This window comes from Chamaea fasciata, unplaced genomic scaffold (genome assembly GCF_029207755.1).
Source record: "Chamaea fasciata isolate MVZ Bird 193981 ecotype frontalis unplaced genomic scaffold, bChaFas1.0.hap1 SCAF_46, whole genome shotgun sequence".
Taxonomy (NCBI): Eukaryota; Metazoa; Chordata; class Aves; order Passeriformes; family Sylviidae; genus Chamaea; species Chamaea fasciata.
Window position 1 is genome coordinate 1136758 of NW_027094131.1, and position 26733 is coordinate 1163490.

Genomic DNA, 26733 nt, shown 5'->3' on the forward strand with positions numbered 1-26733 from the left:
ACACGGTCTGGCACCTTTGCTCTGTGCACACAAACACAGACCAGCCAGTTTGGAACGCCAACTGGCAGTACTTTGATGTCAAGGCAATTCAAATAGGGGAAAATAGAACGAAACTCCAGGCATTGAACATTTTAAAATAAAAACATCTTCTTTTTTTTTTTTTTTTTTTTTTTTTGAAAGAGGGCTAAAAGCACTTCTTGTGCACATGGACGCCAGTTAGCATCAAGCAGCATCACAAGTGGTTTCGTCCAGGCAGGAGTCACAGTGAGTGTGAGGTGATGAAAACGGAGATGGGATCTGCTTGAGGCGGATGGTGCAGCGGCTGCTCACCTGCGACGTGTATCCCTCAGGGTACTCATTTCTTTAGAACACTATGAAGAATAGAGGGAATTGAAAGTCCACTGCAGTTTAGGTTGTTCTTCACGAGATTGTTCAAGTTGAGCACAGCCATTCTGTTCAGCAGACACACGGGCAGGGGCTTCTTGGAGCGCTGCTCTGGCACCCATTCTTTGGAGGAGGGGATTGCAGGAAAGAAGAAAAGAAGCTCATCAACTACTGAAGAGGAAGAGTCACTGACAGGAAGCAGTGGGTTAAGAAATGTGAGGGGAAAAAAGGCAGAAAACATGAGGTGACAAGTGTGAGAAATGGGAGTGGAAAAAGGAGGGAAGTGTGAGGGAGGAAAAGGGAAGGAAACCTGAGTGGGAAAGGCTGAGAAAACTGAGGGGAAAATGGTGAAGACGTGAGTGAAAATAGGAGAGGAAGGTGAGAGGAGGAAAAGGCAGGACATATGACGGGAAAATTCTAAGAAACATAATCAGGGAAGGCTGAAAAACATAGAGGAAAAAATGGAGGGAAATGTGAGGGGAAGAGAGCGAGAAAATTACTGGCAGAGAAAGAGAAACAGGCAGCAAATGTGAGGGGAACATTGTGAGAATCCTGAGGGGAAAAGAGGGAGAAACCGAAGGGCAGAAAAAGGCAGAAAACATTAGGGGGAAAAAAAGGGTGGGAAGTTGGATGGGAAAAGTGACAGAAAACAGGAGTGAAAAAAGAGCACAAAATGCTAGAGGAAAAGTATAAGCAACATGAGGGGGAAAGAATGATGAACGTGAGGGGAAAAGTGGGAGAAATGGGAGAGGGAAAGCCTGGGAAACACGAGGGCAAAAGTGAGAAACATGAGGAGACAACTTGGAGAAAAATGACTGAGGAAAGGAGAAAAGCATGAGGAGAGAAAAGGGCAGGGTAAGTGAGGGGAAAATTGTGAGAATCATGCGAGAACAAAAAAGCAGGAAAAAGCGGGAAGCTGGGGAAGTGCGAGAGGCAAAGTGTGAGGAAAGGGAGCTGAAAAGGGTGGGGAAAAGAAGTAAAACTTGGGAGGCAAACATGACAGGAAAACTGTGAGACTCGAGAGGGGGAAGGAGTGGAAATGTGAGAGGGAAAAGAACAGGAAAGGTGAAGGGAGAAAAGGAGCGAAGGCAGTATTGGCATGACAGCTGAAATGATTCCTAACACATTCCCCCATGCATTTGCCCATTTATTGCACTAGCCCAGGGCTTCTCTGTATGTCCGTCTCCCCCTGTGCCTTGATTCCTGTTTGGAAGCAGCAGAAGTGCAGGATGTGCCCACCAGCAGGAGCTGCTCCAGGCTGGGAAGGGGCCAGGTGGTGCTGATTTCCAGAGGCTTCTGTGTCCCAGGTGAGGCCAGGGCAGGAGTGGGTTGAAAGGTGCTGCTGCTGCTCCTCTGTGCCAGAGAGCCCTGGCTGGGCAGGGCACGGCGCCCACTGCACTGCGGGCTCTTTCTCCTGCCACAGCTGGGCACACCTGGCAACAAATCATGATGACTTGTGGGGAAACCAAGGGCTTTGTGGAGGCTGCATTGCTCTGCACACACCCGGGCCACCTGCAGCACAGAGCTTTGGCCCCCGGAAATGTAAACCCGAGGGGAACAGCTGGAAAAGGTTTCGTTTTCACCTTTCAATAGAAGCAACTAAAATCAAAGTTACCAAGGAGGGCTCCGATCCCTGGTGCCAGCTCGGTGTGAGAAAGGAGGCATGACTTTATTTCAGTGCTGGGTGCGTGGGGAATCACTTTCCTAACACGTGCTCAGCCAGAAATCCCACCTACTCATTTGTAACCATGGAAATAAGACCTACTCATTACTTTGCTGAAACTCACAGGCTAAACATTCCCTCAAATTAGTTGACATATTTAAACCACTTCTCAGAAGTTACTGACAGGAGAGTAGGGCTCTCTTGAGAGTCTCGGGTGGTCATTTGGGGAACATCCCATTCCTGCAACTCTCCTCTGATGCCCAAGAGCCTCCTACAACCACTCTTTTCCCCCTGAATTCATTCCAGCTACATTCTTAGGAAGACTACTCTATTCTCAAGGCTAAGGTAGCCACTTGCACACATCAATCACTGCACTGGGGGAATAGAGGGCTCAACACTCTGTTAATGCAAAGGGAATTCACAATTTGTTACAGTTCAACATTTTCTCAAAACCTGCCTTCTCTGGGAATTGCTCACAAGCATGTCCTCAATGCACCTTGAAAATGTTTTTGCTGACTGAAGCCAGAGTGTGTCTTTCCTTCAGCAATTCAGAAGAAAAACACAAACTGCCTACTGAAACCCTTCTGCTCCCTTCCAAATCAGTTCACTGCTCAAGCACGAGCCACAGGCTCATGCCCGATTCCCTCAGTGAGATAGGAGGTAATATTTTGCTGCAGCTGCAGGGTTATTAGAAGAAGGAACGAAAGCTGTTGGTTCTTGGGGTTGTTATTTAGGGTTTGGATTGGTTCTAGTTGATTTGTTGGGTGTTGCTGTGAGCTGGGAGAGGGGCCAGCGTGAAGACCAAACCAAAAGGGAAGTAGGAGAAGAGGGGAGGGAACAGAAAAGGAGGCGGTGGGGACAGAATACAAGTTTCCTATTTCCCGGCCAAAGGGAAAGGGGACACGGTTCGCCCTGGGCTGGGAAAGGCCATAAATAGCAGCATTTTCTGTGTGTGTGTTGTGTGTGTGTTTGGCTCTTGGGAGAGGGAGATACACACCCAGCTCAGGTGAATCCTTCCTAAGAAACAGTTCTCTTTGGCTTTGATGACTTTGTCTCCCCATTTAATTTCATCTAAGAGTTGGCTCCTTTCTAACACCCCTCTCCCAGCAGCTCAGGGCTGCATTGCACAGTGCTTGCTGTGTGCCAGAGAGCTCAAAGCAGGCTGGCCTGGTGCCCCGGAATATTTCTGCAGAACACTCTGCATTTCACCCCTTTGCTCTGGCTCAGTGCACAACTCCAGCACTGCAGGCGCTTCCTCCCAGAGCCGTGTGAGGCCCCGGCTCCTGCAGATGTGACCTGACAAGCTGTCCCTGCCTGCCGCTGGCCTCGCTTCCCCCGGCAGAAACGCCGTGCCTGAAGGAGGCTGCCCTGTGCAGGAGCCTGCGGAGCAGCCCGGCTCCCTCCCCTGTGCCCAGAGCGCTGCACACACTGCTCGCCTTGGCCAGGAGTTAGAGGGCAGCCGGCACAAGGGTGGCAATCCTCAGCCAGGCCTGCAGCCCTCGGCTGTGGTTTGCCTTTCTCTGCTCCTGTGCACGCTCCGGACGGCCGATGCCACCGGTCTGTGCTGTGCCCAGCACGGCCACGCTTCCCCTCGGGAGAGCCTTCCCCACTTTCCAACTGTACCAAAGAAGCCATCAATGTCACTCTCCACCTCTAAGAAAAAACTGACACTTCAGAAGAAAATGTTGAGCTTTCTCAGAGGCTCAGAAGGAGGACAATCTTTGAAACGAGTTGAGGTTTCACAAACTTTATTTCCAATCCTATGCTACAATCCTACTCCACTGTCCTAGCTGCAATCCTACTCTGCAGTCCTATTCTACAATCCTTCTCTATAGTGGTGTTGGAGAAAACAGTTGTCTGATTCCTGTCTCCTCCTTCCACTCTTTCACTGAAGTGATCAGTGGCACCAGGCTGGACACAGGCTTGGCTGATGTTATAAATGGATGCTGCACAAAGAAAAAAAGAAACCAAGAATGAACCATTACTTTGCAAGCTAAGAGCCTCAAAGGCAGGGCAATATTTTTCAAAGGAAAAGGAGATTGAATCAGAGTAGGTCGAAGGAGCAACAGTGGGGCCACATTGGCACAGCTTGCTGCAAGAGCTGCTAAGTGCCCCAGGCCTGGAAATATCTCAGGTCTGAGCATCCTGATCTCTTGAAAGAGGTCCCTGGTCATATTGCAGGGCACGCGGAGCAGATGAGCTTTACAGGCCCCTGCCAGCCCAGCCCAGTCTAGGATTCCTGACTGTTCTCATTTGAACAGCACCAAGAGTGGAGGTGAAGAGGAGGAGGCTCCCCTGATGCCTGGCCGTTCAGTGCAGGAGGAGCCCGTCCCTGGGACACTGTTTCCCCTGCAGCCCCTTGGCATTTTACCTGCAGCAGCTCCTTGGCAGACCAGCGCCGCTCCTCGTCTCTCTGCAGGCAGCAGCTCAGGAAGTCACGCAGCAAAGGTGAGCAGAGCTTGGGCTGCTGCAGCTTTGGGATCCCTTTGGTGGCTTTCAGGAGTCGAGCCTGGAGAAAAAGGAAAGATGAGTTTCTCACCTGCTTCTTTCACGTCTGGAACTGCTCTCCCAGATGCCACGGTTGAAGCTGCACTCTGCAGTGGCACTTTCTGCCGTGGCACAGAGGCAGAGATGACTTTCCTGGACCAACAAAACACCTATAGCCCAATGCAGCCACAGCTTTTCCAGCATCCAGCAGATCTTGCCTTGGCAGCTGATTTCATTGACTGACCTTGTTAGTGAAAACAATAGCAGCAAAAGCAGGTTTCCTTCTCTGAGGATTCACCTGAGCAGCTTGACAGGCTAGTTGGAAGAGGGACTTTGCTCTACTAACTCACTCTACTATTTCCAAAGATAATTACATGAAAAGCATCTCTGCAGCACTTGTTGGTCCCTTAAGCACAGCTGCCATCAAACCAAAGGCATCAAGCTTTTTCCTGGGTTCTTGAAAACAATGGGAATTGCAAGCAAAGAAAGGAAATCCCTCAGTTATTCCTCAGGTAAGGAAACAAGCATTTGGAATCCCATCTTCCACACAGACACATGAAGATGCATGCACAAATGTCTTGGGACGAAAATGCCTCTTTGGGCACACAGGAAACACGTGCACCTCCGTCTCTCATCAGACTGCAAATTTCAGCTTCCCTTAGGCAGCAAAAGGAAAATTTTGGTGGTCAAAGCAGAAGAGGGAGAAACACCATCCATGTGGTAGCCCTCTGCTCATTTGGATCCTCAAGTCAATGCATTAATGGTATGGCCATCCTAGAAAGTGCCAGGAAACAAAGGGGTGGGTTTGGCAGGCTCTCCACATGGCCAGGCTTCATCTTGGTGACATGGAGGTGGCGGCTTGGGTTAGGAAAGAAAGACGGTCACTAAGTGTTTCAGCACCACCGCACAAGAAGCACAACAGACTCTGTGGCCTTCACAGCCTCTTGTCAAGGTTTCAGGCAAATTTCCTTGTGAGAAGAACGGGGGTGCACTTCTTCTCTCCAAACCACTGTTTTATAAACTTTCTTGGGTTTGGGTTACTTTCCTTCATTTCAGGAAAGATAACACCACTTCTAAGATGCTTGTTTGCTGCTATTAGGGACGTCTACAAAGCCAAAAGAGCTGGAACGACTTCTAAGCCAAAGCCAAATGTTGCCTGAGAAGGGAGATTGTTTGCCTGGGCTAAGGCTTGAGTTCCCCCACGGATGCAACCAAAACCCCAGCAGATGCTGATGTGCTGCCGGGACATTTTCAGAAAGGGACTGTGGTGGAAGTAGTTCCAGCGGATGGCAATGGCATTTTGTCCAATGGCACACAGAACGTGGGATGGGGGAGAAAGACAGCGGGATCAGAGAGTATTTACACCTTACCATGGCAGAATTTTCCTCCCAGTCAGGAGCTTCTCCTTCCACCATTTCAATGACCACGATTCCCAAAGACCATATGTCCACTTTGGGGCCATAGGGTTCACCGTTCACTTCAGGTGCCATCCACTGAAGAGTCCCGACCACCGATCTCCGTCTACTCTGCTCAGGGGTGAGTTGAGCAGAGAGGCCAAAATCAGCTGGGGAGAAAGCAAACGACCGTTTTTATTTGAATCCTGTGCAATTAGGAAAGCACGCAAAAGAATTTCCCAGTAGAAGTTTGAGAATGTGCTCTTGAATCTCCTGGACAACTGTCCCTGCTCTGTTTCCTCAGGACTTTAGCCAAGGAAATATGGTGCTGGCTGCTTCAAAAATCCCCACATTTTTTACACGGCCTCCAGCAGTGTCTTTTCTTCCCCTGAAGCTTTAGACTTGTAGTCCCCTCCCTCTGGAAGGGACACACACAGAGCAATGCCACTGTGCACTGCTCGATCCTTGCCATAGGTCTGTGCACGTTGCCACCATGTGGTCAGCTCACAACAGGCTCCCTGCACTGCCACCAGCACCATTTTGGGGGGGCTGGCACTCACTCAAAAGCAGCCCCACAGCCCACATATCCCTGGAACGCTGCATCTGCCCAAGAATATACTGACCCAGCTTGACAGAGCCATCCGTTTTGAGGAGAATGTTGAGGCTCTTCAAATCTCTGTGCATCACGTGGTTGGAATGGAGAAAATGCAGTCCTTGCAGGCACTGAGAGAGAAACCAGAAACAGGAGGGCAAAAATCAGTGATGTGATTTCATCACACAAGAAAGGAAACAGCTCTCCAAGATTCCCTCTGCAGGGGAATGAGGAGTAATGGCAGAACACAGTGCCATTGAGGGCAAGAGCTCGCTGCTCCAACACAGGCAGAGCAGCACCTTTCTAAAGAAAGGCATGTCAGCTTGCCAAAGAGCAACAGCAACTGCTGGTGTAGACTCTGCCCTGCAAACCAGCCAGGATGACTGCTGCTGCAGTGGATGTGCTCAGAAGTACAGAGCATTCTGGCTGCACTGCTAACCTTTCCAGCTGAGGACTCAGAGAAATGAGTCTCTCTTTCTTCTTTGCTGTTCCTTTCAAATGCTACCACCACCACCACCTTTGCTTTTACAGGCAAGGAATGCAGTGCCAACAGGCCAAAGTTTAGAGAGGCAAGATGGAGAAGAGCAAATACAAGAGCCAGAGTGAGAATGCAACAGCAGGAGAGAAGAGGACAGGAACAGAGTCCAGTGAGTGCAGGGGCACTGGCAGGCAGTTCACTTGAGAGGCTCTTGCTTGCCCAGAGCATATCAGCAACACAGAAACAAAGCCTGGCTCACGGAATCACTCCTGTTCTGAGCCCCTTTCCCAGACAATCCTGCCCAAGCTCTGGGAAGCACAGCTGGGATCCCCGACTGACCTCCCGACTGATGATGGCAATCTCATCTTCTCTCAGGCGAGTCTTTTGGATTGTGTCATAAAGACTGCCTCCATCCATGTACTCCATCACCAGCCACAGTTCTTCATGCACAAGGTAGCTGAAAGAAGGAAACAAGGCCATGCAGATGAACATGCATTCGTTGGTTCCTTTGCTTGATTCTTGTTTTTGGGTCCCTTTGTGACAAGGACAGAATTAAAAGAATTAAAGACATTCCCTCCAGGCTGTGGGTTGTTTGCAGTCTGTGCAGTCTCAAGGAGAACAGCACATCTGTGAAAAAGGAGATGTCTCTGATGGCCAGCAAACAAAAAGTGCAGTTTAGTAACAACCAAGATGAAAAACCTGTCACCGTGATATTTCTGGAAATAAGCACCTAGTGTTCCTGGTATGGAGAGCCATGGAAAAGAGGGGCAACAATCCAAGGGAAATCCTCTCTAGCATGCTTCATCAGCATTGAAGAAACCTTAAAAAATCCATCCTGAGACAACATGGAGGCAGTGAGCTTACAGGGTACTGACTTCTTGTGGTAGAGTTGATGCAGGTTTTTGAACAATTTTTCAACTATGTGTTGGAAAGGCAGGGATGACTCATGGAGACAAACTGCACTCTCTTCCCATCCATTGGAGATGAGTAGAGAAATAATAATGAAGCAATAATTACCAGCTTTCTTTTCTGCCAGTGTCCAAAGTGGGGTTTTAACTTTGCATGCTTTTACTATGTAAACAAACCTTCATGGGATGAGACCACGACCACTCACCCGTCTAAATAATGGACGAGATGGGGACTCATATTCCTCTTCATGACCGTGATTTCAGTAACAATATCCTCCATCTCGCTCGGTCCCCGAAGATAGATTTTCTTGATGGCCACCTAGAATGAGATTGAAAATCAGTAACTTTAGAAGCTGGTGGAATGAGACCAAAACACACATGGGGAGAGAGATTTTGCAATGACACCACCAAGCCGTGCCAAAGTGCCTTGTAATTAGACAAAGGAGTAATTAGGAACTGACATTCCTACAGCTCATTTCTCTGCTCCTTTGGGGGCCAGTTCCAGGACACGTGGCCACTGACCACATTTTGCCTTGTCCACTTGTTAAAAATGGTGTGTCAATTATCATCCCCAAAGCTCTGAGCACACTCTCTGTCTGTCTGTACTTCAGAGGAAGAAATGCGTGCCTTGGTACTCTGTGGATACATCTCGGGCTATAGGCAGAGCTTGGGGCTTTTAGGGACGCCTTGCAGATCTCTCCCTACGTGCAGTTCCCAAGTGCAGCACTGCAGGTGGCTAAGGAACTGCCAGGAACATTCAGATGTATTTGTTGGCAGCCAGAAATGGGAATTCAGGACTCTGAAGCCGTAGCCCCAGAGAGCAGTGAGATGCTCCAAGGCACCACCTTTGTTGGAGCAATTGAGAGCCAGGGAGAGCGTCCTTCTCTGAAAGGAACCGCTGCCCTCCTTGCCTTCCTTCTGGCAGCTGAGCAGGACAAAGACTGTCCCAAATGCAGCTGGCTGGCTGGCACCCGTCTGTGCTTCTTGTGCCTTTGCAGCACAGCTCTAGCCACAGCTGCAGCCACAGCTGACACGAGAGAGGAAAGCCCTGGAGAGCAGCAGAATCTGCAGGGGCTCTTGACATTTACCTGTCTTCCTGTGGCAGTGTCGATGGCTCTGCAAACCTCTCCAAAAGCCCTAGAAACAAAACAGCAGCAAAGAAAGGAGAAGCCATTTAGACGTTGGAGTGAAAGGCAGTCCAGACAGGAGATGTCTGCTGGAAATGCCTCCAACCTGCAGCATGCAGGAGGGCTCTGCCAGAAGGCAGATGATGCATTTTCCTCTCCAGTGCATGGGCACTGGGCCTGTTTCTGAAGCATTGGGGTTTAGTGCCTCAGCTCAAAAGGCCAGGTGATTCTTTCATCTTGGATTTCAGTTTCTAAACTGGGCGGTTTTTGTCCTCAGCACAGACTATTTCCTTCAGCAAACTCTTGGGAAGAAATGCTCCTGAGAAGTGTTATCTGACTGCTATGATAGGGGGTAGGTTGCTGTTTCTGGTAATGAAATCCAAGTACCTTTGATAATGCCTTCTTACCACACAAATTCTGGCTGGTACTGAGAGATGGGGCAGACTAACCCCAGTGTCTGAATGTGTTTGCAGTTTGCCTGACTTCACACTTGATAGATATTCCAGCAGCAAATCGCCTGCCCCATGGTTGTGTAGAAGCAACTGTGGTTGGACTCACCCTCTGCCAACAATTTCCTTTTCGGTGTATTTCCTCCGGGGATTTTCTGTGCTCACCATTTGCCCTGAGGGAAACAAAATGCAAGATGCTCACTTGAAAGCCGACATCCCACCATCCAAGAGATACAAAAGGCAGCCCCACTGGGGCTCTAGAGTCTGGGCTTCTGAGTCCTTTGTGGCCAGCTGGGTAACAACAACAACAACAACAATTGCAACAAGACAGGCAGCTCTGCAGTACAAGCAGGCCAGCACAGAGAATGATTTTCTACAGTCCTTTGAAGAGATCTCTTGAAAGGAAACAAAGCACAGGGAGATGCATTCCCAGGAGAGGAGGGCATCTTCCCCACCTTGCAGCACTTTACCAAAAGAATGCCTTTCCCTTTGTAAACCCAAGCAGCTCATGCTCTAACCAATCCCAAGGGGCCTTCAGCAGCAGGACCCTCACCCTTGATGAGCAGGCTGAGCTGGAAGACGCCCTTGCCCGTGGCCCACGTGAAGAACCACACTGCTTCTCCTCCCCCTGACAGCAGGGATCAGTCCCTGCCATTGCACTCGCCCTCTCAGCCCCGCACACGTGCCCACCTTCCCGCAGCGGGCAAGGGCAGCAGGGACAGCAGTGCTCCTCAGGTGCCGGCGGGACACGGACAGCTGCCCAGAGGAGATGCTGACCCTCTGTGAGCCCAGCCCAGGCCATGCAGGAGCCGGCCCAGAGCAGGGGCTGCTGCCTCGGGGCAGCTCCGCGCTGCAGCGGCCGGCCGGCAGCGGGACTCTCCCAGCTAAGGAAGGCTCCAGCCTCGGCACTCACACCAGCCCTCAGGGCCAGGGCAGCCACCGCCACAAAGCTGCCAAAGCCCAGGCACCAGCACTGACAAGCAATGGCAAGAAGGCACGGCCACACCCAGCCCCTTCCAAGCTGGTGCCCCCACTGAGGACACGGCAGGATTGGCTTGGAGAGCAGACACACCCAGGTGCACATCAGTGCCCTTTTGTGCCAACAGGTGACGGGAGACAGAGAGTCAGCTGGGCTCTCTTCTCAGCCCCACTAGGTCTTATCTGAGGGCACAGGACCGGCAGCTGCTCTGGGCAAGAAGCAGCTTCAATGACTTGTGCTGTAGAATCACAAAGGGCACCCAAGTGAGGAGGATCATTGGGTCCAGCTATGCTGACGCGTGCTCACAATACAGTGTCCCTCAGAGAAGAAAGACACAAGACGTACTCATGAACCCCAGGAAGTCATCCTCATCATACTCCATCTCCTGTTGCTGAGCAGCAGCTTTGTCAGTGCTGGAGATGAAGGAACTGCCCAGGCTCCAGTGCTCAGCTGGGGCAGGCCAGGCCCCTTCAGGTGACACTGCTGCTGCAGCAGCTTCAATAGAAGAGCCTGTGGAGATCTGAGACAACAAAAGAGTTTGTGTCAGAAAAGTGGCTGGCAGAGATTAGCCCCAGATCCCATTTTAAATGCAAGCCCTTAGGAAGGTGCTGTCAGCCAGTGACTGGGAGCTGCTGTCAGGCTCAGCTTTTTCACCTTTCTGCCCACAATTCACATTAATTCAGCCATTTCTTTCTGCTTCCCTGCCCACCTCTGCTTCCATTTTACCAAAAGAACAACCTGGCAACCAAGGCACCAAAATCCCTGTCTTCAAACAGCAACTCCACGTCCCCAGTGTGTCTCTGAAATGCTCCCGGGTAAGCACAGCCAAGAAGCTCCCGGGGACAAACTGCCCCAAAGAGCTTGTGTTGTCACATCAAGACTTTTGGTGCCTGTGGGTACTTGGCACGTCTGTGGAGAGGGACAGGTGTCCCCAGACCACAGCGTCCCCTACGTATCCACCAAGGCTGAGCACAGTGCCTTTGGCATGCTCCCTCCTCTGCAGACAGGGAACCTTCCTGCTCCAGGCTGGCCCCTATCAGAATCCCAGCAAGCTGGGGCCTAAACACGGCAGCTCAAAGCCCATTTTCCAGCTGTCACTGGCTGAGGGGAATGGCTAGGTCTGGCAGGACTGCAGCACTCAGCATCCTCAGCCACCAACAGCAAGAGCTGGCTGCTCAGAAACTTGCAGCTCTGCCTCGCACTAAAGACAGCACCCTCCAGAAGAGGCACTTACTGGCTGGGAAAGTTCCGGCTGTGGTGTGACCACAGCTGGAGCCTTGTGGTCATTTGGCTCCTCTTCGGCTTCTTGTCCAGGAGCAGAGGAAACCGGAGGGGAGTCTGTTCTTCCTTCAGTGATCTGTGGACAGACAGGAGCGTGAGACACAGGCTCATTTAGAACCTTCTTTCTCTTCAGCTCTAGAACCAGCTCTACTAAGCACAAATCATCAACTTGGAGAGCAAGGGGATTCTAAGTCCCTCAGACTAAATTCTAATGGGTTGATTCAACTGGGCACTGCAAATTGCTCTGAATTAGACAATCCCCCCTGGCTACTATCAGGAAGCAACGTTCTCTCAGCAAAACTGGGCTTTTAGTTCTTTTAAAGCTCTGGAATGGAAAATTAGGAAATAGGCAGTGATGCCTTTGCTCTTGCTGCTGCAGACATGGAAATGGATTTTCTTGCAGCCTACTCAGCTGGCCCTCTACACTCTACTGCCACAGGCCAAGCTCACAGCTTGCTGCACAATTCTTAAACGCCAGGAACATCAAATGTGCCTTTCTTACTCACCTCAGGATCAGCACCTCTGAATACCCGGCTCAGGTGACCTGCAGTGGGCAAGGGAAAATGAAGCAGATGCTTTGAGAAAACTGGAGACAACCACAGCATTTTTAGAAGATTTTCCAAGAAGGCCTCCCAGTCTACATTTTCAAAGTTGTCCTGCTTGACCCAGCAAATAGAGGAAATGACAGACTCTGCTGACACAGACTCTCCCACGGAGGGAATGCAACCCCTGCAGGTTCCCTTGCAAATGCTGCCCGCACAGCCCTGGCTACACACACCCCCTTTTGAGCTGAACATGTTGACAGGAGCTTTACCCAAGCGGCATCCCAATGGCCTTTCTGTTTCCAAATCAATTCAGTCACTAAGAAAGAGCAGGAAGACCAAAAACCAGGTTAGGTGACACTCAGGGAAAACCTCTACTTACCTGCCAGGTGAGTCAGGAAATAGCAGGAATAAGTAACTCCATAAACAGTGAAAACTGCAGCGGCGAGTTGCCCAATCATTGTGGCAACTGCTGTGCAAGTTTGCAGAGTGCGCTCTAACGCTAGCTAAAAGGAGTCTCCTGTCAGTCAGCAGCTGCCCACTGACAAAAGCCTCAAGCACAGGACCAAGTTCCTGCACTGAGCAAGCCCAAGAGCTGCTCTGACACCCCTGAGGCCTTCCGTGCACCAAGGCAACCTTGCGATGTCACCATGACCACGTGGCAACCGTGCCCTGACATCACAAAGCAAACGCTCTGCCTTGATCTGGATGGATGGAGGAGGGCACGTGGACGCGACTACTGAGGACACATTGCAGACGCTAGAATTAAGGGCTGTCCTTTGGATCATTATGAATTGGCCTGGTCAGGGTGTAAATGTTGTCACAGACTCATTATACGTAGTAGGGGTAGTGCTGCGGATTGAGGATGCATTGATAAAGGATATAAAGAATGACAGGTTATGGGAACTTTTGAGACAGCTGAGGCAAGCTGTTCGGCTGCGCTCAGCTCCTTTTGCAATTTTGCATATTTGAAGCCACAAATGGTCAGAAGGTTTGGGTCAGGGTAATGCCATAACTGATCAGTTGGTTTCTGTTGCAGTACCACAAGACAGATTTCAGCAGGCACGTATTGCTCATGAGACTTTTCAGCAGAATGCGCGAGGCCTAAAGAAACAGTTTCGCATATCTCTGAATGATGCCCGTGGTATTGTCAGATCCTGTCCTCTCTGTAGTCAGCATGGGCCTGGACTAGGGATGGGAGTAAACCCACGGGGCCTTGGAGCCAATCAGATCTGGCAAATGGATGTAACTCACGTATCCTCCTTTGGTAGATTGAAATATGTGCATGTTACAATTGATCCTTTCAGTAAATTTATTTGGGCTTCAGCGCAGCCGGGAAAGAAAGCTCTCCACGTGGTACGACACCTAACTACTTGCTTTGCGGTGATGGGGGTGCCAGAACAGATTAAGACAGACAATGGCCCTGCATATGTGAGCAGCAGGATCCAAAGGTTCTTACAGAAGTGGGGTGTGACACACATCACAGGTATCCCACATTCACCAACAGGTCAGGCGATTGTGGAGCGAGCCCACCAAACACTCAAGGATTATCTGTTAAAATAGAAGGAGGAGGTGGATGTGCAGACCATGCTATCAAAAACACTATTTGTATTAAACTATCTGTGTGTAATGGGGGACCACTCGGAGCCCCCTGCGGTCATCCACTCAGGGGGAGTAAAGGAGGAAGCAACTAAGCCATTGTTTAAAGTCATGTACCGAGATCCCACAACTGGAGTATGGGAAGGTCCCGCAGAGGTTCAGTACATGGGTAGAGGTTATGTTTGTGTTCTTACCCCCACAGGGCCCCAATGGATACCTAGTAAATGGATCCGTCCTGCTAATGACCCTGCAAGAGTGACATCGATACTGGACAGCCAGGGTTAGAGGCGGTACACTTAATTGAAGACTTAAGGGCAAGAGAAAACCTACAACTGCTCTGGCAGTTTGACAAGGCAGTACAGAGATATCACTCCATGTCAATTCATACCCAAATAGCTAAGTTGCAAGAACTCACTAGTCATTTGCAGCAAGACACAGGCTTGGCTTTAACAGATTGGCTACGATCTTTCGGGCTAGGGCCTTGGATAACCTCCCTACTGCAACATGTAATCAATATTGTGATTGTTATTTTACTGCTTGTCCTTTTTGTACCTTGCTTTTTTCGCTGCTTGCAACAGATGATGTATCGCATAGCAGAAACAGTAACTACTCGACACACTGCGTTTGTTGCACAAAATAAAAAAGAGGGAATTGTTGAAGAATGGTTAGCAGTGCAAGGCCACGGATCATTAGAGGCCTTATGGCCCGATACCAAGTGCTAGCAGCCTACGTGCTGCTGAGACAAGCTGTCCTTGGGACAGCAGTAAGCACGGACACAGGCCAAAGATAAAAGAACTTGTGGTGAATAGAGCATAGCAGTAAGCACGTATACAAAGTTTTCAGCATGCCAAGAGGAGGAACCTTCTCACGCTTGATATAGCCAATCAAGTATAGATGAGTAGTGTATGCTAACCAACTATAATTTGACAAGTATGCTGAACGCTTCGGGCAAAAGTATAAGAACGGATAGTATGAGCAATAAAGTTGAACAATGCTTTACCAATCATATTGGTTGATTGCATTCTTCCCTCACCGAAATGCTCCGCAGTGCAGCACATCCTGCGTAGGAGATGGTCCTGGTGTTCCAGAGGGAATTGTGCGTGGCTTTGCGGACAGTGGTGCAGATGGAGCCCAGGTCGCTGAGGGCCAGGTTGAGCAGGAGGAAGAACATGGGGCTGTGCAGGTGGTGGCCGCAGGCTACGGCGCTGGTGACCAGGCCGTGGCCCAGGAGCGCAGCCAGGGAGATGCCCAGGAAGAGGCAGAAGTGCAGGAGCTGCAGCTGCCGCGTGTCTGCCAACGCCAGCGGGAGGAAGTGGCTGATGGAGCTGCTGTTGGACATTTGCTGTGGCTGCATATGGGGACATGTTCATGGATAAAGGACAGTGACAAGTCAGGACTGGCTGCTTTGAGCCAAACCCGTGCCATTCCCTGTAGCCTGTCCTGCTGGTGTTGGTGTCTTTGGGGCGGACCCTGACTGCCGACACAACAGCAACACATTCGCTTAAGAGCTGGACTAGGTCAGTGCAAAAGATGGCGGCCAGGGCTGAGGGAGCCACACACAAGATGGCGGCCAGGGCTGGAGAACCACACACAAGATGGCGGCTGGGGCCGGGCTGCCAGGGCGGCTGATCTCACTAGGAGGCGCAGCCTCAGCCCTCTGGCTGCCATCCTGCGTGGGGCAGGCTGAGCCCCCCTGCAGTGTCTGTTGGAATGGACATTAACGGACACCCGGGAAAAGGACACGGTCTGGCACCTTTGCTCTGTGCACACAAACACAGACCAGCCAGTTTGGAACGCCAACTGGCAGTACTTTGATGTCAAGGCAATTCAAATAGGGGAAAATAGAACGAAACTCCAGGCATTGAACATTTTAAAATAAAAACATCTTCTTTTTTTTTTTTTTTTTTTTTTTTTTTGAAAGAGGGCTAAAAGCACTTCTTGTGCACATGGACGCCAGTTAGCATCAAGCAGCATCACAAGTGGTTTCGTCCAGGCAGGAGTCACAGTGAGTGTGAGGTGATGAAAACGGAGATGGGATCTGCTTGAGGCGGATGGTGCAGCGGCTGCTCACCTGCGACGTGTATCCCTCAGGGTACTCATTTCTTTAGAACACTATGAAGAATAGAGGGAATTGAAAGTCCACTGCAGTTTAGGTTGTTCTTCACGAGATTGTTCAAGTTGAGCACAGCCATTCTGTTCAGCAGACACACGGGCAGGGGCTTCTTGGAGCGCTGCTCTGGCACCCATTCTTTGGAGGAGGGGATTGCAGGAAAGAAGAAAAGAAGCTCATCAACTACTGAAGAGGAAGAGTCACTGACAGGAAGCAGTGGGTTAAGAAATGTGAGGGGAAAAAAGGCAGAAAACATGAGGTGACAAGTGTGAGAAATGGGAGTGGAAAAAGGAGGGAAGTGTGAGGGAGGAAAAGGGAAGGAAACCTGAGTGGGAAAGGCTGAGAAAACTGAGGGGAAAATGGTGAAGACGTGAGTGAAAATAGGAGAGGAAGGTGAGAGGAGGAAAAGGCAGGACATATGACGGGAAAATTCTAAGAAACATAATCAGGGAAGGCTGAAAAACATAGAGGAAAAAATGGAGGGAAATGTGAGGGGAAGAGAGTGAGAAAATTACTGGCAGAGAAAGAGAAACAGGCAGCAAATGTGAGGGGAACATTGTGAGAATCCTGAGGGGAAAAGAGGGAGAAACCAGAGGGCAGAAAAAGGCAGAAAACATTAGGGGGAAAAAAAGCGTGGGAAGTTGGATGGGAAAAGTGACAGAAAACAGGAGTGAAAAAAGAGCACAAAATGCTAGAGGAAAAGTATAAGCAACATGAGGGGGAAAGAATGATGAACGTGAGGGGAAAAGTGGGAGAAATGGGAGAGGGAAAGCCTGGGAAACACGAGGGCAAAAGTGAGAAACATGAGGAGACAACTTGGAGAAAAATGACTGAGGAAAGGAGAAAAGCATGAGGAGAGAAAAGGGCAGGGTAAGTGAGGGGAAAATTGTGAGAATCATGCGAGAACAAAAAAGCAGGAAAAAGCGGGAAGCTGGGGAAGTGCGAGAGGCAAAGTGTGAGGAAAGGGAGCTGAAAAGGGTGGGGAAAAGAAGTAAAACTTGGGAGGCAAACATGACAGGAAAACTGTGAGACTCGAGAGGGGGAAGGAGTGGAAATGTGAGAGGGAAAAGAACAGGAAAGGTGAAGGGAGAAAAGGAGCGAAGGCAGGATTGGCATGACAGCTGAAATGATTCCTAACACATTCCCCCATGCATTTGCCCATTTATTGCACTAGCCCAGGGCTTCTCTGTATGTCCGTCTCCCCCTGTGCCTTGATTCCTGTTTGGAAGCAGCAGAAGTGCAGGATGTGCCCACCAGCAGGAGCTGCTCCAGGCTGGGAAGGCGCCAGGTGGTGCTGATTTCCAGAGGCTTCTGTGTCCCAGGTGAGGCCAGGGCAGGAGTGGGTTGAAAGGTGCTGCTGCTGCTCCTCTGTGCCAGAGAGCCCTGGCTGGGCAGGGCCCGGCGCCCACTGCACTGCGGGCTCTTTCTCCTGCCACAGCTGGGCACACCTGGCAACAAATCATGACGACTTGTGGGGAAACCAAGGGCTTTGTGGAGGCTGCATTGCTCTGCACACACCCGGGCCACCTGCAGCACAGAGCTTTGGCCCCCGGAAATGTAAACCCGAGGGGAACAGCTGGAAAAGGTTTCATTTTCACCTTTCAATAGAAGCAACTAAAATCAAAGTTACCAAGAAGGGCTCCGATCCCTGGTGCCAGCTCGGTGTGAGAAAGGAGGCATGACTTTATTTCAGTGCTGGGTGCGTGGGGAATCACTTTCCTAACACGTGCTCAGCCAGAAATCCCACCTACTCATTTGTAACCATGGAAATAAGACCTACTCATTACTTTGCTGAAACTCACAGGCTAAACATTCCCTCAAATTAGTTGACATATTTAAACCACTTCTCAGAAGTTACTGACAGGAGAGTAGGGCTCTCTTGAGAGTCTCGGGTGGTCATTTGGGGAACATCCCATTCCTGCAATTCTCCTCTGATGCCCAAGAGCCTCCTACAACCACTCTTTTCCCCCTGAATTCATTCCAGCTACATTCTTAGGAAGACTACTCTATTCTCAAGGCTAAGGTAGCCACTTGCACACATCAATCACTGCACTGGGGGAATAGAGGGCTCAACACTCTGTTAATGCAAAGGGAATTCACAATTTGTTACAGTTCAACATTTTCTCAAAACCTGCCTTCTCTGGGAATTGCTCACAAGCATGTCCTCAATGCACCTTGAAAATGTTTTTGCTGACTGAAGCCAGAGTGTGTCTTTCCTTCAGCAATTCAGAAGAAAAACACAAACTGCCTACTGAAACCCTTCTGCTCCCTTCCAAATCAGTTCACTGCTCAAGCACGAGCCACAGGCTCATGCCCGATTCCCTCAGTGAGATAGGAGGTAATATTTTGCTGCAGCTGCAGGGTTATTAGAAGAAGGAACGAAAGCTGTTGGTTCTTGGGGTTGTTATTTAGGGTTTGGATTGGTTCTAGTTGATTTGTTGGGTGTTGCTGTGAGCTGGGAGAGGGGCCAGCGTGAAGACCAAACCAAAAGGGAAGTAGGAGAAGAGGGGAGGGAACAGAAAAGGAGGCGGTGGGGACAGAATACAAGTTTCCTATTTCCCGGCCAAAGGGAAAGGGGACACGGTTCGCCCTGGGCTGGGAAAGGCCATAAATAGCAGCATTTTCTGTGTGTGTGTTGTGTGTGTGTTTGGCTCTTGGGAGAGGGAGATACACACCCAGCTCCGGTGAATCCTTCCTAAGAAACAGTTCTCTTTGGCTTTGATGACTTTGTCTCCCCATTTAATTTCATCTAAGAGTTGGCTCCTTTCTAACACCCCTCTCCCAGCAGCTCAGGGCTGCATTGCACAGTGCTTGCTGTGTGCCAGAGAGCTCAAAGCAGGCTGGCCTGGTGCCCCGGAATATTTCTGCAGAACACTCTGCATTTCACCCCTTTGCTCTGGCTCAGTGCACAACTCCAGCACTGCAGGCGCTTCCTCCCAGAGCCGTGTGAGGCCCCGGCTCCTGCAGATGTGACCTGACAAGCTGTCCCTGCCTGCCGCTGGCCTCGCTTCCCCCGGCAGAAACGCCGTGCCTGAAGGAGGCTGCCCTGTGCAGGAGCCTGCGGAGCAGCCCGGCTCCCTCCCCTGTGCCCAGAGCGCTGCACACACTGCTCGCCTTGGCCAGGAGTTAGAGGGCAGCCGGCACAAGGGTGGCAATCCTCAGCCAGGCCTGCAGCCCTCGGCTGTGGTTTGCCTTTCTCTGCTCCTGTGCACGCTCCGGACGGCCGATGCCACCGGTCTGTGCTGTGCCCAGCACGGCCACGCTTCCCCTCGGGAGAGCCTTCCCCACTTTCCAACTGTACCAAAGAAGCCATCAATGTCACTCTCCACCTCTAAGAAAAAACTGACACTTCAGAAGAAAATGTTGAGCTTTCTCAGAGGCTCAGAAGGAGGACAATCTTTGAAACGAGTTGAGGTTTCACAAACTTTATTTCCAATCCTATGCTACAATCCTACTCCACTGTCCTAGCTGCAATCCTACTCTGCAGTCCTATTCTACAATCCTTCTCTATAGTGGTGTTGGAGAAAACAGTTGTCTGATTCCTGTCTCCTCCTTCCACTCTTTCACTGAAGTGATCAGTGGCACCAGGCTGGACACAGGCTTGGCTGATGTTATAAATGGATGCTGCACAAAGAAAAAAAGAAACCAAGAATGAACCATTACTTTGCAAGCTAAGAGCCTCAAAGGCAGGGCAATATTTTTCAAAGGAAAAGGAGATTGAATCAGAGTAGGTCGAAGGAGCAACAGTGGGGCCACATTGGCACAGCTTGCTGCAAGAGCTGCTAAGTGCCCCAGGCCTGGAAATATCTCAGGTCTGAGCATCCTGATCTCTTGAAAGAGGTCCCTGGTCATATTGCAGGGCACGCGGAGCAGATGAGCTTTACAGGCCCCTGCCAGCCCAGCCCAGTCTAGGATTCCTGACTGTTCTCATTTGAACAGCACCAAGAGTGGAGGTGAAGAGGAGGAGGCTCCCCTGATGCCTGGCCGTTCAGTGCAGGAGGAGCCCGTCCCTGGGACACTGTTTCCCCTGCAGCCCCTTGGCATTTTACCTGCAGCAGCTCCTTGGCAGACCAGCGCCGCTCCTCGTCTCTCTGCAGGCAGCAGCTCAGGAAGTCACGCAGCAAAGGTGAGCAGAGCTTGGGCTGCTGCAGCTTTGGGATCCCTTTGGTGGCTTTCAGGAGTCGAGCCTGGAGAAAAAGGAAAGATGAGTTTCTCACCTGCTTCTTTCACGTCTGGAACTGCTCTCCCAGATGCCACGGTTGAAGCTGCACTCTGCAGTGGCACTTTCTGCCGTGGCACAGAGGCAGAGATGACTTTCCTGGACCAACAAAACACCTATAGCCCAATGCAGCCACAGCTTTTCCAGCATCCAGCAGATCTTGCCTTGGCAGCTGATTTCATTGACTGACCTTGTTAGTGAAAACAATAGCAGCAAAAGCAGGTTTCCTTCTCTGAGGATTCACCTGAGCAGCTTGACAGGCTAGTTGGAAGAGGGACTTTGCTCTACTAACTCACTCTACTATTTCCAAAGATAATTACATGAAAAGCATCTCTGCAGCACTTGTTGGTCCCTTAAGCACAGCTGCCATCAAACCAAAGGCATCAAGCTTTTTCCTGGGTTCTTGAAAACAATGGGAATTGCAAGCAAAGAAAGGAAATCCCTCAGTTATTCCTCAGGTAAGGAAACAAGCATTTGGAATCCCATCTTCCACACAGACACATGAAGATGCATGCACAAATGTCTTGGGACGAAAATGCCTCTTTGGGCACACAGGAAACACGTGCACCTCCGTCTCTCATCAGACTGCAAATTTCAGCTTCCCTTAGGCAGCAAAAGGAAAATTTTGGTGGTCAAAGCAGAAGAGGGAGAAACGCCATCCATGTGGTAGCCCTCTGCTCATTTGGATCCTCAAGTCAATGCATTAATGGTATGGCCATCCTAGAAAGTGCCAGGAAACAAAGGGGTGGGTTTGGCAGGCTCTCCACATGGCCAGGCTTCATCTTGGTGACATGGAGGTGGCGGCTTGGGTTAGGAAAGAAAGACGGTCACTAAGTGTTTCAGCACCACCGCACAAGAAGCACAACAGACTCTGTGGCCTTCACAGCCTCTTGTCAAGGTTTCAGGCAAATTTCCTTGTGAGAAGAATGGGGGTGCACTTCTTCTCTCCAAACCACTGTTTTATAAACTTTCTTGGGTTTGGGTTACTTTCCTTCATTTCAGGAAAGATAACACCACTTCTAAGATGCTTGTTTGCTGCTATTAGGGACGTCTACAAAGCCAAAAGAGCTGGAACGACTTCTAAGCCAAAGCCAAATGTTGCCTGAGAAGGGAGATTGTTTGCCTGGGCTAAGGCTTGAGTTCCCCCACGGATGCAACCAAAACCCCAGCAGATGCTGATGTGCTGCCGGGACATTTTCAGAAAGGGACTGTGGTGGAAGTAGTTCCAGCGGATGGCAATGGCATTTTGTCCAATGGCACACAGAACGTGGGATGGGGGAGAAAGACAGCGGGATCAGAGAGTATTTACACCTTACCATGGCAGAATTTTCCTCCCAGTCAGGAGCTTCTCCTTCCACCATTTCAATGACCACGATTCCCAAAGACCATATGTCCACTTTGGGGCCATAGGGTTCACCGTTCACTTCAGGTGCCATCCACTGAAGAGTCCCGACCACCGATCTCCGTCTACTCTGCTCAGGGGTGAGTTGAGCAGAGAGGCCAAAATCAGCTGGGGAGAAAGCAAACGACCGTTTTTATTTGAATCCTGTGCAATTAGGAAAGCACGCAAAAGAATTTCCCAGTAGAAGTTTGAGAATGTGCTCTTGAATCTCCTGGACAACTGTCCCTGCTCTGTTTCCTCAGGACTTTAGCCAAGGAAATATGGTGCTGGCTGCTTCAAAAATCCCCACATTTTTTACACGGCCTCCAGCAGTGTCTTTTCTTCCCCTGAAGCTTTAGACTTGTAGTCCCCTCCCTCTGGAAGGGACACACACAGAGCAATGCCACTGTGCACTGCTCGATCCTTGCCATAGGTCTGTGCACGTTGCCACCATGTGGTCAGCTCACAACAGGCTCCCTGCACTGCCACCAGCACCATTTTGGGGGGGCTGGCACTCACTCAAAAGCAGCCCCACAGCCCACATATCCCTGGAACGCTGCATCTGCCCAAGAATATACTGACCCAGCTTGACAGAGCCATCCGTTTTGAGGAGAATGTTGAGGCTCTTCAAATCTCTGTGCATCACGTGGTTGGAATGGAGAAAATGCAGTCCTTGCAGGCACTGAGAGAGAAACCAGAAACAGGAGGGCAAAAATCAGTGATGTGATTTCATCACACAAGAAAGGAAACAGCTCTCCAAGATTCCCTCTCCAGGGGAATGAGGAGTAATGGCAGAACACAGTGCCATTGAGGGCAAGAGCTCGCTGCTCCAACACAGGCAGAGCAGCACCTTTCTAAAGAAAGGCATGTCAGCTTGCCAAAGAGCAACAGCAACTGCTGGTGTAGACTCTGCCCTGCAAACCAGCCAGGATGACTGCTGCTGCAGTGGATGTGCTCAGAAGTACAGAGCATTCTGGCTGCACTGCTAACCTTTCCAGCTGAGGACTCAGAGAAATGAGTCTCTCTTTCTTCTTTGCTGTTCCTTTCAAATGCTACCACCACCACCACCTTTGCTTTTACAGGCAAGGAATGCAGTGCCAACAGGCCAAAGTTTAGAGAGGCAAGATGGAGAAGAGCAAATACAAGAGCCAGAGTGAGAATGCAACAGCAGGAGAGAAGAGGACAGGAACAGAGTCCAGTGAGTGCAGGGGCACTGGCAGGCAGTTCACTTGAGAGGCTCTTGCTTGCCCAGAGCATATCAGCCACACAGAAACAAAGCCTGGCTCACGGAATCACTCCTGTTCTGAGCCCCTTTCCCAGACAATCCTGCCCAAGCTCTGGGAAGCACAGCTGGGATCCCCGACTGACCTCCCGACTGATGATGGCAATCTCATCTTCTCTCAGGCGAGTCTTTTGGATTGTGTCATAAAGACTGCCTCCATCCATGTACTCCATCACCAGCCACAGTTCTTCATGCACAAGGTAGCTGAAAGAAGGAAACAAGGCCATGCAGATGAACATGCATTCGTTGGTTCCTTTGCTTGATTCTTGTTTTTGGGTCCCTTTGTGACAAGGACAGAATTAAAAGAATTAAAGACATTCCCTCCAGGCTGTGGGTTGTTTGCAGTCTGTGCAGTCTCAAGGAGAACAGCACATCTGTGAAAAAGGAGATGTCTCTGATGGCCAGCAAACAAAAAGTGCAGTTTAGTAACAACCAAGATGAAAAACCTGTCACCGTGATATTTCTGGAAATAAGCACCTAGTGTTCCTGGTATGGAGAGCCATGGAAAAGAGGGGCAACAATCCAAGGGAAATCCTCTCTAGCATGCTTCATCAGCATTGAAGAAACCTTAAAAAATCCATCCTGAGACAACATGGAGGCAGTGAGCTTACAGGGTACTGACTTCTTGTGGTAGAGTTGATGCAGGTTTTTGAACAATTTTTCAACTATGTGTTGGAAAGGCAGGGATGACTCATGGAGACAAACTGCACTCTCTTCCCATCCATTGGAGATGAGTAGAGAAATAATAATGAAGCAATAATTACCAGCTTTCTTTTCTGCCAGTGTCCAAAGTGGGGTTTTAACTTTGCATGCTTTTACTATGTAAACAAACCTTCATGGGATGAGACCACGACCACTCACCCGTCTAAATAATGGACGAGATGGGGACTCATATTCCTCTTCATGACCGTGATTTCAGTAACAATATCCTCCATCTCGCTCGGTCCCCGAAGATAGATTTTCTTGATGGCCACCTAGAATGAGATTGAAAATCAGTAACTTTAGAAGCTGGTGGAATGAGACCAAAACACACATGGGGAGAGAGATTTTGCAATGACACCACCAAGCCGTGCCAAAGTGCCTTGTAATTAGACAAAGGAGTAATTAGGAACTGACATTCCTACAGCTCATTTCTCTGCTCCTTTGGGGGCCAGTTCCAGGACACGTGGCCACTGACCACATTTTGCCTTGTCCACTTGTTAAAAATGGTGTGTCAATTATCATCCCCAAAGCTCTGAGCACACTCTCTGTCTGTCTGTACTTCAGAGGAAGAAATGCGTGCCTTGGTACTCTGTGGATACATCTCGGGCTATAGGCAGAGCTTGGGGCTTTTAGGGACGCCTTGCAGATCTCTCCCTACGTGCAGTTCCCAAGTGCAGCACTGCAGGTGGCTAAGGAACTGCCAGGAACATTCAGATGTATTTGTTGGCAGCCAGAAATGGGAATTCAGGACTCTGAAGCCGTAGCCCCAGAGAGCAGTGAGATGCTCCAAGGCACCACCTTTGTTGGAGCAATTGAGAGCCAGGGAGAGCGTCCTTCTCTGAAAGGAACCGCTGCCCTCCTTGCCTTCCTTCTGGCAGCTGAGCAGGACAAAGACTGTCCCAAATGCAGCTGGCTGGCTGGCACCCGTCTGTGCTTCTTGTGCCTTTGCAGCACAGCTCTAGCCACAGCTGCAGCCACAGCTGACACGAGAGAGGAAAGCCCTGGAGAGCAGCAGAATCTGCAGGGGCTCTTGACATTTACCTGTCTTCCTGTGGCAGTGTCGATGGCTCTGCAAACCTCTCCAAAAGCCCTAGAAACAAAACAGCAGCAAAGAAAGGAGAAGCCATTTAGACGTTGGAGTGAAAGGCAGTCCAGACAGGAGATGTCTGCTGGAAATGCCTCCAACCTGCAGCATGCAGGAGGGCTCTGCCAGAAGGCAGATGATGCATTTTCCTCTCCAGTGCATGGGCACTGGGCCTGTTTCTGAAGCATTGGGGTTTAGTGCCTCAGCTCAAAAGGCCAGGTGATTCTTTCATCTTGGATTTCAGTTTCTAAACTGGGCGGTTTTTGTCCTCAGCACAGACTATTTCCTTCAGCAAACTCTTGGGAAGAAATGCTCCTGAGAAGTGTTATCTGACTGCTATGATAGGGGGTAGGTTGCTGTTTCTGGTAATGAAATCCAAGTACCTTTGATAATGCCTTCTTACCACACAAATTCTGGCTGGTACTGAGAGATGGGGCAGACTAACCCCAGTGTCTGAATGTGTTTGCAGTTTGCCTGACTTCACACTTGATAGATATTCCAGCAGCAAATCGCCTGCCCCATGGTTGTGTAGAAGCAACTGTGGTTGGACTCACCCTCTGCCAACAATTTCCTTTTCGGTGTATTTCCTCCGGGGATTTTCTGTGCTCACCATTTGCCCTGAGGGAAACAAAATGCAAGATGCTCACTTGAAAGCCGACATCCCACCATCCAAGAGATACAAAAGGCAGCCCCACTGGGGCTCTAGAGTCTGGGCTTCTGAGTCCTTTGTGGCCAGCTGGGTAACAACAACAACAACAACAATTGCAACAAGACAGGCAGCTCTGCAGTACAAGCAGGCCAGCACAGAGAATGATTTTCTACAGTCCTTTGAAGAGATCTCTTGAAAGGAAACAAAGCACAGGGAGATGCATTCCCAGGAGAGGAGGGCATCTTCCCCACCTTGCAGCACTTTACCAAAAGAATGCCTTTCCCTTTGTAAACCCAAGCAGCTCATGCTCTAACCAATCCCAAGGGGCCTTCAGCAGCAGGACCCTCACCCTTGATGAGCAGGCTGAGCTGGAAGACGCCCTTGCCCGTGGCCCACGTGAAGAACCACACTGCTTCTCCTCCCCCTGACAGCAGGGATCAGTCCCTGCCATTGCACTCGCCCTCTCAGCCCCGCACACGTGCCCACCTTCCCGCAGCGGGCAAGGGCAGCAGGGACAGCAGTGCTCCTCAGGTGCCGGCGGGACACGGACAGCTGCCCAGAGGAGATGCTGACCCTCTGTGAGCCCAGCCCAGGCCATGCAGGAGCCGGCCCAGAGCAGGGACTGCTGCCTCGGGGCAGCTCCGCGCTGCAGCGGCCGGCCGGCAGCGGGACTCTCCCAGCTAAGGAAGGCTCCAGCCTCGGCACTCACACCAGCCCTCAGGGCCAGGGCAGCCACCGCCACAAAGCTGCCAAAGCCCAGGCACCAGCACTGACAAGCAATGGCAAGAAGGCACGGCCACACCCAGCCCCTTCCAAGCTGGTGCCCCCACTGAGGACACGGCAGGATTGGCTTGGAGAGCAGACACACCCAGGTGCACATCAGTGCCCTTTTGTGCCAACAGGTGACGGGAGACAGAGAGTCAGCTGGGCTCTCTTCTCAGCCCCACTAGGTCTTATCTGAGGGCACAGGACCGGCAGCTGCTCTGGGCAAGAAGCAGCTTCAATGACTTGTGCTGTAGAATCACAAAGGGCACCCAAGTGAGGAGGATCATTGGGTCCAGCTATGCTGACGCGTGCTCACAATACACTGTCCCTCAGAGAAGAAAGACACAAGACGTACTCATGAACCCCAGGAAGTCATCCTCATCATACTCCATCTCCTGTTGCTGAGCAGCAGCTTTGTCAGTGCTGGAGATGAAGGAACTGCCCAGGCTCCAGTGCTCAGCTGGGGCAGGCCAGGCCCCTTCAGGTGACACTGCTGCTGCAGCAGCTTCAATAGAAGAGCCTGTGGAGATCTGAGACAACAAAAGAGTTTGTGTCAGAAAAGTGGCTGGCAGAGATTAGCCCCAGATCCCATTTTAAATGCAAGCCCTTAGGAAGGTGCTGTCAGCCAGTGACTGGGAGCTGCTGTCAGGCTCAGCTT

The 26733-nt window shown here is 50.5% G+C and overlaps 2 long non-coding RNA genes across 2 annotated transcripts; both read right to left on the minus strand.

Annotated features, from left to right (window-relative positions):
- Positions 1-9032: 9032 nt before the first annotated feature.
- On the minus strand, positions 9033-10829 carry LOC136304066 (uncharacterized). Its single transcript, XR_010724370.1, has 3 exons — positions 10807-10829; positions 9592-9655; positions 9033-9043 (listed from the first exon to the last, which is right to left on the minus strand). It is a non-coding gene; the product is annotated as an uncharacterized lncRNA (long non-coding RNA).
- Positions 10830-24656: 13827 nt separating this feature from the next.
- Positions 24657-26453, minus strand: LOC136304065 (uncharacterized). The gene is made up of 3 exons (XR_010724369.1): positions 26431-26453; positions 25216-25279; positions 24657-24667 (listed from the first exon to the last, which is right to left on the minus strand). It is a non-coding gene; the product is annotated as an uncharacterized lncRNA (long non-coding RNA).
- Positions 26454-26733: the final 280 nt, after the last annotated feature.